The following is a 12,438-nucleotide window of genomic DNA, read 5'->3' on the forward strand; positions in this document are numbered from 1 at the left end:
AAGAGAGAGGCCACAGGAGAAACCAACCCTGCCGACACCTTGATCTTGGATTCCAGCCTCCAGGACTGAGAGGCAGTGAACATCTGCTGCTCAAGTGCCCCCATCTGTCATGCTTGTTATGGCAGCTGAGCTGAGGAGCACAGGCTCCCTCCAAACAGCCAAGGGCCAGGCTTCCCATGACACCAAACTGGGTTCATGAAACTGCATGTTTAAGATTTTTTTTTTAGCTCAGAATATCAGTTCTTTATCTGATTAACAAAACAAATAGTTGTTTAATCTTGTTACATAAACAATCCATTATTGATTAAATAAAAGTAAATAAGTATAAAACTCCCAGAATGTATAGTACAGATAAAGGAAATAATAAAACTCTCCTTGGGGTAAAAGAAGAAATAGAAGCTGGATATACTTCACTCATTTGGGGATGTTACCTTGAATAGAATAAACTCTTAAAGATTAGAATGTCTTCTCCAAAACAATTTAATTTATGCTATTGGTTCTACTAATCACACTTAACTCTCATAAGGAGACAGCCCAGTCCTCAGGTTTGCTCATTTCTTTTCCTTTTCCCTATAGTGATATCCAGAAACAAATGCAAATGCCCTAGTGAAATGTATTACTGTATTGGGTTTTTCTATGCTGGGGAATTTTTGCCATCTCATAGTTTCATCTGCTGTGCTCCATCTTCTGAAACTTCTCCTTTGAAAAACTGTATAGTCCCAGCATTGCATGGTTTTTGCTTGGCTTCAGAATAAGCTTATTTGACTTTTGCTTCTAGGGAAATGGAAGAGGTAACATTTCCCTATTCCTCTCACTAAGTACAACTAAAAACCTTGCATATTATGTTAAAAAAGAAAACAACCTAACAAGAATATGAAAAGTGAAGAGAAGAAGGCAGACCAGCTATGGACCTTGGGACAAGAGAATCAACATGGTGGCATTCCTAGGTCATCTTTTTGCTTCGTGTAACTCTGAGTTGAAGCAGAAGAAGGCGTGGACAAAAACAATACCTTAGCAGATGCTTGCTGTCTCTAGTCAAAGGACAAGGAGAGACACAGCCTAACAAAAAAGAAAATTTTAGACAATAAATACTCAACTGTTAGCCAAATTCTACCAAAAAGCTGTGGCACAAACCCCATCCATGCCAGCAAAAAATAAGAAGTGTAGACTTCCAGTCCCTCTGGGAAGAGGCACCCCAAAATTCCCCACCCCTCCTCCTCCTGCTAGAGTGGTGTAATAAAAAGACAACTAACACAGAAAGCTTAAAAAAGATTCAACTTCTCATACCACAAAATCCACATTTCCAGTTTTCAATAAAAAAATCACTCATCGTACCAAGCACCAGGAAAACTTCAAAGTAAATGAAAAGGACAAACAAAAGATTCCAACGCCAACATGACAGAAATGTTAGAATTCTCCAACACATATTTAAAAGCAATCATCATAAAAATGCTTCAGTGAGTGATTATGAACAAGCTGAAAAACCATGAACAAATAGAAAGTCTCAGCAAAGAACTAAGAGACATAAAAAAGAATCAAATGGAAATTTTAGAACTGAAAAACACAATAACCATTAAAAAATATATGTGGAAGGACTCACAGCAGATGGAGGGGCCACAGGAAAGAATCAGTGAAGTAGAAGAAAGAATAATATAAAAAGCCCAATCTGAGAAACAAAGAAAGAAGACTTAAAAAAAAAATGAAGGGAGTCTCAGGGACGAATCATAAACCCACAGATTCGAGAGGCTGATTAAATCCCAAACAAAATAAACTCAAATAAATCTACAACAAGACACATCATAATCCAATATCTGAAAACTGAAGATAAAGAGTATATCTTGAAAGCAATGACAGAGAAATGAAACCTATCTATAGGCGAAAATATAGCAGGTTCTAAAAAATTCTAATGACAATGGACTTTTCATTTGAAACCATGGAAGCCGGAAGGAAGTAGCACTGTGGTTTTCAAGTGCTGAAAGAAAAGAATTGTAAACCCAGAATCCTATGCTTGCTATGTAAGTTATATAAGTGAATGGATTCTATACATGATTGAAGTCAAGACAGCCTTAGAAGAAGGAAACTAAGGTAATTAGTTGCAATCAGACATACCCCAAAAGAATGGCTAAGGGAAGTTCTCCATACAGGAAGGAAATAATAAAAGAACTTTGGAACTTCAGGAAAGAAGGAAGAAAACAATGAGCAAAAATATGGCTAAATAAAATAGGCTGCCTTCCTGTTCTTTTTTTTTTTTTTTTTTTTGAGACGGAGTTTCACTCTTGTTACCCAGGCTGGAGTGCAATGGCGCGATCTCGGCTCACCGCAACCTCTGCCTCCTGGGTTCAGGCAATTCTCCTGCCTCAGCCTCCTGAGTAGCCTTTCTGTTCTTAAGTTTTTAAAATTATGCCTGACAATTCGAGCAGAACTTATAACCCTGTTTGACATGGTTCTAAGTAAATATAGAGGAAATATGTAAGACAATCATAAGTAAGTGGTGAGAGGAGTTTGTAAGATTTCTAAACTTCATTTGAAACGGTAAAAAGGCAACAGCAGTAGACTCTGACAAGACATGTATATATAATGTAAACCTAGCACAGTTAGCGAATGAGCATATCAAGAGAGAAACCGGAAAACACAATAATTAAGTTAAAATAAAATCTTTAAAAATATGTTTGAGTGACCCACAGAAAGGCAGGGGGAAAAAGAAAAAGGAACTGAGAAAACAGAGAAAAAAATAAAATGATAGACTTAAATCCCTAACATGACAATGATGACTTTAAATATCAATGGTCTAAATAGATCAATTAAAAGGGAAAAAATGATGAGATGAATTAACTGCATTACCAATTATATGCTATATAGAAGAAGTTGTGTGCACTTCAAATAGATGGTATAGACATATTGAAAATAAAAGAATAGAATGGCTTATGTTATGCAAATATTAAAACAGTAGTGGTTACATTAATATCACATAAAGCAGACTTCAGAGAAAGAATAATTATTTGACATAGGGAGGGTCATTTTATAATAATGATTAAAAAAAACAGTTGGGTGTGGTGGCTTCAAAATTCTGGGGTTACAGCTTACTGTGAGGTTATGGCCCAATAAACCCATTCACAAGTTGAAGATATTGTTAAGTCAACAATGCATTTAATATGCCTAACTTACCAAACATCATAGCTTCGCCGCCTACCGTGGCTGTGCTCAGAACACTTCCGTTAGCCTATAGTTGGGAAAAATCATCTAACACAAAGCTTCTTTTATAATAAAGTACCAAATGTCTCACATAATTTACTGAAAACTGTACTGAAAATGAAAAACAGAATGGTTGTATGGCTACTCAAAGCATAGTTTCCATAAATACTTTTGTACTATTGTAGAGTCAAAAAATTGGAAAATGTTAAGTCACACTATTGCAAGTTGGGAACTGTCTGTGTTGTAACCGACCACATGGAAAAATCACCCGACGACATCAACTGATGTAGAAAAAGCACTTGGCAAAATGCAATACTGATTCATTTTAAAAAAGAGAGAGGGAGAAAGCAAAAAGAAAACTTTTAGAAAATAGTAATAATAGTAATAAGGGAGAAACTTCCTCACCTTCACAAAGAGCATCTGTAAAACCACAGCTCGCTTTATACTGCATGGCGCGAATGCTTTCCCCCTAAGATTTGGAGCCATGCACGGATTTCTGTTCTCATCATTCTTAGTGAATATAGTGCTACACGTTTTAACCAGTGCACTAAGGCAAAAAAAAAAAAAAAAAAAAGATAATAGAAAACAGAATGCAATTAAAGAAATAAAACTTCCCCTACTTGTAGATGGTTTGTCTACTCACAAAATCCTGAAGAATCTACAAAAGCACACCTAAAACTAATAAGTGGGCTCAGCAATATTTCAGGATAAAAAATAAACATACAAAACTCAGCTGTGTTTCTGTACCCTAGAAGAGAATATGCGGACACAGAAATTAAATTATAATACGATTTACAATAGCTAAAAGAAATGAAATACTAAGGTAAAAATCTAATGAAGTATAAACAGAAGTTGTATTGCAGAATGCTGATACAAGAATCAAAGATCTAAACAAATAAATAGAAATATCATCATAGATTTAATTATAGCTTCAAAGACATAAGAGAGTGAGTCTGTCAATCCTTCTCAAATTGATCTATAGTTTTAAATAATTTATTTCATACTCTATGTAGGACTTTTGTAGATTGAGACATTATTCTAAAATGAGTACAGAAAGACAAAAAAAAAAAAATCAAAAAACAACTAGTACAGCTAAAAGAACTTTAAAAAAGAATAACTTAGAAGTAATTAGTCATCATGACCAGTATGGAAATCTGGATTTGGCCACCCACTGGTCCCACGTGCTGCAGCAGATGGCTCCATCTCACAACCTCAGTTTCCCCAAATTTAAAACTGGAGGCAGAACCGTAATCTCTCTAACGTGCTCTTGTAGGGGTGAAGTGAAGTGAAGCACGCAGAGCCCCTGCAGCGTGCCGCACCCACCCGCGTCCCGTGCTCCCGCCCCAGCATGACAGCCCCGGCGGGTCCGCGCGGCTCAGAGACGGAGCGGCGTCTGACCCCCAACTCCGGGTATGGGACCCAGGCGGGGCCTTTGCCGGCCCCTCCAACACCCCCAGAAGAGGAAGACCTTCGACGTCGTCTCAAATGCTTCTTCATGAGTCCGTGCGACAAGTTTCGAACCAAGGGCCGCAAGCCCTGCAAGCTGATGCTGCAAGTGGTCAAGATCTTGATGGTCACTGTGCAGCTCATCCTGTTTGGGCTCAGTAAGCAGCTAGCTGTGACATTCTGGGAAGAGAACACCATCGCCTTCCGACACCTCTTCCTGCTGGGCTACTCTGACGGGGCGGATGACACCTTCGCAGCCTACACGCGGGAGCAGCTGTACCAGGCCATCTTCCATGCAGTGGACCAGTACCTGGCATTGCCGGACTGGGCCGGTACGCGTCTGTCCATGGCAGGGGTGACCCTTGGGCCAATGGCTCAGGGCTTGCTCTCTGCCAGCAGTACTATCACCGAGGCCATGTGGACCCAGCCAATGACACATTTGACATTGATCCGATGGTGGTCACTGACTGCATCCAGGTGGATCCCCCTGAGCAGCCCCCTCCACCGCCCCAGCAACGATCTCGCCCTCTTGGAAGGCAGCTCCAGTTACATGAACCTCACATTTAAATTCCACAAGCTGATCAATGTCACCATCCACTTCCGGCTGAAGACCATTAACCTCCAGAGCCTCATCAACAACGAGATCCCGGACTGTTATACCTTCAGCGTCCTGATCACATTTGACAACAAGGCGCACAGTGGGCGGATCCCCATCAGCCTAGAGACCCAGACCCACATCCAGGAGTGTAAGCACCCCAGTGTCTTCAGGCACGGAGACAACAGCTTCCAGCTCCTGTTCGACGTGGTTGTCATCCTCACCTGCTCCCTGTCCTTCCTCCTCTGCGCCCGCTCGCTGCTTCGGGGTTTCTTGCTGCAGAACGAGTTTGTGGGGTTCATGTGGCGGCAGCGGGGATGGGTCATCAGCCTGTGGGAGCAGCTGGAATTTGTCAATGGCTGGTACATCCTGCTGGTCACCAGCGACGTGCTCACCATCTCAGGCACCATCATGAAGATCGGCATTGAGGCCAAGAACTTGGCGAGAGCTACGACGTGTGCAGCATCCTCCTGGGCACCTCGACGCTGCTGGTGTGGGTGGGCATGATCCGCTACCCGACCTTCTTCCACAACTACAATATCCTCATCGCTACGCTGCGGGTGGCCCTGCCCAGCATCATGCACTTCTGCTACCGCGTGGCCGTCATCTACCTGGGCTACTGCTTCTGTGGCTGGATTGTGCTGGGGCCCTATCACGTGAAGTTCCGCTCACTGTCCATGGTGTCCGAGTGCCTGTTCTCGCTCATCAACGGGGACGACATGTTCGTGACGTTCGCTGCCACGCAGGCGCAGCAGGGCCGCAGCAGCCTGGTGTGGCTCTTCTCGCAGCTCTACCTGTACTCCTTCATCAGCCTCTTCATCTACATGGTGCTCAGCCTCTTCATTGCCCTCATCACCGGCGCCTATGACACCATCAAGCATCCCGGCGGTGCAGGTGCAGAGGAGAGTGAGCTCCAGGCCTACATCGCGCAGTGCCAGGACACCCCGACCTCTGGCAAGTTCCGCTGCGGGAGCGGTTCGGCCTGCAGCCTTCTCTGCTGCTGCGGAAGGGACCCCTCGGAGGAGCATTCACTGCTGGTGAATTGATTCGACCTCGACTGCTATTGAACCTTAACCCCTGGACTTCGGAGACCCCCGCCCCCCCCCCCCCAACCGCTGGCTTATTTATTCTTAGGATTTTCTTTTCTTTTTTTTTTTTGAGACGGAGTTTCGCTCTTGTTACCCAGGCTGGAGTGCAATGGCGCGATCTTGGCTCACGGCAACCTCGGCTTCCTGGGTTCAGGCAATTCTCCTGCCTCAGCCTCCTGAGTAGCTGGGATTACAGGCACGCGCCACCATGCCCAGCAAATTTTTTTTGTATTAGTAGAGACGGGGTTTCACCATGTTGACCAGGATGGTCTCGATCTCTTGACCTCGTGATCCACCCGCCTTGGCCTCCCAAAGTGCTGGTATTACAGGCTTGAGCCACCGCGCCTGGCCTAGGATTTGCTTTTAAGGATCGGCTCCCTGCCGCACCCAAGGAGGGCCTGGATCTTTCGGGTTGGACCCTTGGGGGCAGGGAGACAGGATGGGGAGGGTGTTCAATAAAAGGGAAAATAAAATTTAAAAAACAAAAAGAGGTGATATCACATTCATGGAGAGGATCCTTGTCAGAAAAGAGGGAAGCCAAGCCTCAAGGCACATCCCAACTTGCTCTAACTCCCTGTAAGCCTGTTTCCAGTAATGTGGGGCTAGTGCATTTCTTCTCATAATTGTAGTAGGAAGCTTCTAAAAGGGCCCCAGTACCTTTGGTGTTCACAGCCCTGGTAATAATACCATCTTCTTGAGTATTATTGAATGCTTCTTGAGTATCAGTGAATGATACCCATTGAGGGTGGGACCCAGTGACTTGCTTCTAACAGAGACAATATAGCAAAAGTGGTGGGATGTCACATTCATGATGACGTTATAGAAAGACTGCATTCTGGCTGGCTCACCCTCTCTTGTTTTATGCTGTAACTCTGCAGAAGGTCACAGTGTGAGCTGCTCTCACAGTACAGACACCGCTTGCCAAGGGACACACAGTTCGAGCCAGCAGACCGTGAAGATCTGAGACCCTCCACCTAACATCTGCAGAGAATGTCATCCTGCTCTTAGCCATATGAGTGAGCTTGGCAGCAGATCTGCCCCTTCCACAAATCTCGAGATGGATGCAGATCCACCAACATGCAGACTGCAATGCTGAGACCCTGAGCCAAACCACCCAGTGAGGCCACACCTGGATTTCTGACACTCAGAAACTGAGAGAGTCTAAAAGTTTGTTGTTTCAAACCACTAAAATTTGTTAAGTAGCAATATGTAACTAATATCATTGTGTTAGGTCTTAAACCATCCTGAAAATCTTCTTAGGTGAATCCTTTACTTCCATTGAAATACTCCCACTAACACAAATAAAGTGGGGATAAGAAATTGACATGAAATTCCTAATGCCTATACAGCAGTATTAAGTGTCCAACTTTAGACCTGTATTATGTACCAATTACTGTGTGCATTTCATACATGGCCCATGAGACAGGCTATTGCTTCCTTCATCTACTTTGCTACTTCTTATTTATTTTTTAAATGGGGCTAGGCTCTAAAAAAAAAATCAAGTGGCTCCTTTTACGAACTGCCAGCTATTCATAAATTGTTCCAGTGCTGATAAATGGATGTGTGCATGTCCCTAGGGTGCTGCAGCCTGTGGTGAGGCACTCTGTTGCCTTTCTCTGAAGCTTCAAGGGCAACTGTCCCTGCCTGAGATGAATTGATCATCATCCAGGCACACAGGGCAGAGGGAGGCCCTTGTCTCCACTAGCCTGGCACACCAGGAACAGTTACGATTTTTCTTTCATTGTACTCCCCAGACTTGGGAGCTCTAAGGTACCTTTTTCGTGAGCTTTTCATTCATTGTTTGCTGTCATTTCTGTCACTTCCTTCTAGTTGTTGCAGCACAAATGGAAACGCAGCAGTCTCCTGCTCTGGCTTCATGTCTCCACCCTCCTAGGGTGCACAGCCAACAGACTTTAAATGACTAATTTTCTGTTTTCTATCGCAAAGGAGGACAGGAAGAGAGCACTTAGTCACCTTGTAAACCAGTTTCAAAATACTGTTTTCATAGACATTTTACTTGTTTTCTTTTCTTTTAAATTATGATAAAGATTTTACATAACATAAAATTTACCTTCTTCACCATTTTCAAGTGTACTGTTCAGCAGCATTAGGTACATTAATAATGTTGTACAATCATCACCGTTAACCATTTTCAGGATTTTTTTTATCATCCCAAACAAAAACGCAATATTCATTCAACACTCATTCCCCTTTCCTCCTCCCCCCAGGCCCTGGAAACCATCATTCCACTTTGTGTCTCCTTAACTTGGACTTCTCCAGGGTCCTCCCAAGAGTGGAATCAGGCAGCAGTTGTCCTTTTGGGTCTGGTTTGTTTCACTTAGCATAATGTCCTTGATGCTGCTTATTTATGTTGTAGCATGTAACATGATTTCCTTTTTTTTTTTTTTTTTTTACAGAGTCTCACTCTGTCATCTAGGCTGGAGTGCAGTGGCACAATCTTGGCTCACTGCAACCTCCACCTCCCAGGTTCAAGTGATTCTTCTGCCTCAGCTTCCAAGTAGCTGGGACTACAGGTGCATGCCACCATGCCTGACTAATTTTTGTATTTTTAGTAGAGACGAGGTTTCGCCATCTTGGCCAGGCTGGTCAAGAACTCCTGACCCCTTGATACGCCTCTCTAAGTGCTGGGATTACATGCATGAGCCACCGTGCCAGGCTGATTTCCTTCATTTTTAAGGCTATGTCCCATTATACGGATAGGCCACTTTTGTGACTCTATTCATCAGATGATGAACACTTGGGTTTCTCCTACCTTTTGGCAACTGCAAATAACACTGCTGTGAATATTAGTTATTTTCACAGACATGGTGCCCAGGAATATGTTTCTTTTCCACCCACCATTCCAATAACATGACGTCCCTTCAGGACTCAGAGCTGACTGAGGAAGAATGCCAGTAAAAGGAAGGTCACTTGGGCGATAGACTTAACTTGATTATTCTCTTCCTCTTCTCTTCCTTGTCTTCCTTCTTTTTTCCATCATGCAGGTTCAAGACACTTAGCTGGGAGCCAAGGGGTATGGAGATGAACACACAACATCTGTGTCATGTGCTCCTGGGCCAGGAGCAGATCACTCCTACACACACACATACACACACACACGCACACACACGCACAAATGGTGGTAGGACTTACAGTTGCATGGTTGCTGGTTTGAGCTCTATGGACGAGGAATGGACCAGCTGGGGGCACAGAAAAACTGATCAGTAACCAGAAGACGTGGGAAAGCATGGCCTAGGACCTTGGCAGGAAATGAGGCAAAACTTCGACGAATTTGGAACCAACGTGGGTGAGGTGGAAAAGGAGAATAGGGCATCCGCACGTGGCAATGCATCCCAAGTGGCTGAAGCATCAAGAAGGTGGACAGAGAAAGGGAGAAAGACACACCTAATTAGACAGGGAGATTTGAGCACATGAAGAAGGACTCTAAGTGTTGTGCAAAAATATTCCACTTAGACAGCAATAAAGTCATTAAAAACATTTTTTACCTTACTGCAAACTTACGTCAAAGTAAAAATTAAAGTCCTTAAGGCAAAGAAGCAACTCCAAAAACATAGCCCAATTAAGTGTTAAAAACCCATCCTAACATGACTACACAACAAGCCATCAGTATCATGACACCATAGCAGGGCAGGTAGTGGTGCCCTGGACTGGATCCTGGAACTAAAACAGGACAAAATTTTAAAAACTGATAAAATCCAGCCAGGCGTGGTGGCTCATACCTGTAATCCCAGCCTTTTGGAAGGCTGAGGCAGGCGGATCAGGAGGTCAGGAGTTTGAGACCAGCCTGGCCAACATAGTGAAACCCCATTTCTACTAACAGTACAACAATCAGCCAGGTATGGTGGCATGCACCTGTAGTCCCAGCTACTCGGAAGGCTGAGGCAGGAGGATGGCTTGAATCTATGAGGTACAGGTTGCAGTGAGCGGAGACTGTGCAACTGTACTCCAGCCTAGGCGACCGAGTGAGACTCTGTCTCAAAAAACAAAACAAACAAACAAACAAACAAAACAAAACAAAACAAAACAAAGCCTGATGAACTCCAAATAAAATCCACAGTTTAGTTAATAGTAATGTACCAATGTCAATTTCTTAGTTTTCACAAAAGCACCATGATAATATCAGATATTAATGATGGGGGAAAGTCAGTAAAGGGCATACAAGAAGTCTCTGTAATATCTTGTAACTTGTCTATTAAATCTAAAATTATTCCAAAATAAAATTTATTTTAAAATATTGAAGCCCTAAAAGTCCACAATGATATCCTTTAATCAAATCAATGTTTTTCCTCTTCCTGCGCTTGCCTCTAAATACTGTACATATTCATTTTTATGTATGTGAAGAAAATACTGAATAGACTTTATAATTGACTATTTTACTTAACAGTTATTAATATTTTATGTATTGCCTCCTTCTTTCCCTGTCCTTCTAAGACAATCATGGAACCAGTAATGAGGGCCTGGTGTGTATGTTACACAACTTTTGCATGGCCAGGCTCTCAGATACAAACGTGCACACACATAAACAGGGACCATAAATATCTCCCCTTCTTCATTGTGATATTTATTTATTTTTAATTTTAATTTTTTTGAGATGGAGTTTCACTCTTGTCTCCCAGGCTGGCGTGTAGTGGCATGATCTCGGTTCACTGCAACCTCTGCCTCCTGGCTTTCAAGCAATTCTTCTGCCTCAGCCTCCCAAGTAGCTGGGATTACAGGCAGTTGCCACCAGGCCTGGTTAATTTTTGTATTTTTAGTAGAGACAGGATTTCACCATATTGGCCAGGCTGGTCTCAAACTCCTGACCTCAAGTGATCCGCCCTCCTCGGCCTCCCAGAGTGCTGGGATTACAGATGTGAGACACCGCGCCTGGCCCATTGTTACATTTATATATTTGTCCAACTTATTTCCTTACTTCATGGCACAGGCATCCCTATAGTTCAACGAATGCGGATCTAACTCAACATGTTTAATATCTGAATGATACTCTATGTTAGGTGTGCAGTCAACTTATTTAAACTTTTCCCTGTTGGTCGACTTGCAATTTTGTGCTGGAATATGTCTAATTGTACCTGTGGCATGTGCGAATGACTTCATTTCTGCAGACTAGATGAACAGAAATGGAACAGATGCATGTGTGCACATCTGTGTGGATGGGAAAATATAAAAAACAACATATAAATGCTCTCTCCTTTACGTCCTCACCAACCGTGGATAATATTAATATGATGGTTTTTTCAATATGATAAACTAAAATTGATGTAATTATTTATTTTCATTTACTTTTCCATGCTTCTATATAAGAGTTGGTATTTTAAAAAAAACATGCTTATCAATCATTTGCATTCACCGCTCTGTGTACTGACTATGAATAGGACTCATTCACTTTTTTTCTATGTTATTTCACATTTATTATAAGTTTGTAAAAGTTCTTGATATGTTGTCCCTATTAACTCTGTTACAGCTCGAGTAATGTTTTTCCCAGTTAGCCTTGCCTTTATTTTGTTTGGGGTATCCTTTGTTGTAATTAAAAAAAAAAACCCCATGGTCAAGTATGTATGACATATTGAAAAAGCAGGACTTGGGCAGAATTATGAAATAGACTTTTTCCCTTACACAGCACATGTCAAATGTTACTCCCTTCTCAGGTTCCAGGAAGCACCTCAGGCACTATCAGGATTAAACCATTATGGTCATCTCTGGTTATCATTCCCTGGTCTAATGATCAGATATTGAACGTCCAGCCCAATCTAAACCTAAGACTTCCACTCTAATCTGGGGCAAGGCTCCCCCCGCCATGGCGGCTCCTGGCCAGACCCTCAGAATCTGAAGAAGGGGTGATTCCTAATCTTCTTTTTCCTCTTGTCCATTCCCTGTGTTGGTCTCCAGGGATGGCCAGGATGGCGGGTAACATTTCAACTGAACATTGGTGCCTGCTGGACAGCACATGCCAACACTTGGATTTTCTTTCTTTTTAACATTGTGATAAAATATGCATAGCATAAAACTGACCATCTTAGCCACATTAAAGTTACAGTTTGTTGAATGGCATTAAAGTGCATTCACATTTTTGTAAAACTGTTACCACCGTCCATCCCC

The 12,438-nt window shown here is 42.6% G+C and overlaps 1 pseudogene; it reads left to right on the top strand.

Moving 5' to 3' along the window:
* Positions 1-4,540: 4,540 nt before the first annotated feature.
* LOC105707330 (mucolipin-1-like) lies at positions 4,541-6,279 on the top strand (annotated as a pseudogene).
* Positions 6,280-12,438: the final 6,159 nt, after the last annotated feature.

Source organism: Aotus nancymaae, unplaced genomic scaffold (genome assembly GCF_030222135.1).
Source record: "Aotus nancymaae isolate 86718 unplaced genomic scaffold, 86718_ANA_hifiasm-v0.15.2.pri h1tg000041l, whole genome shotgun sequence".
Lineage (NCBI taxonomy): Eukaryota > Metazoa > Chordata > Mammalia > Primates > Aotidae > Aotus > Aotus nancymaae.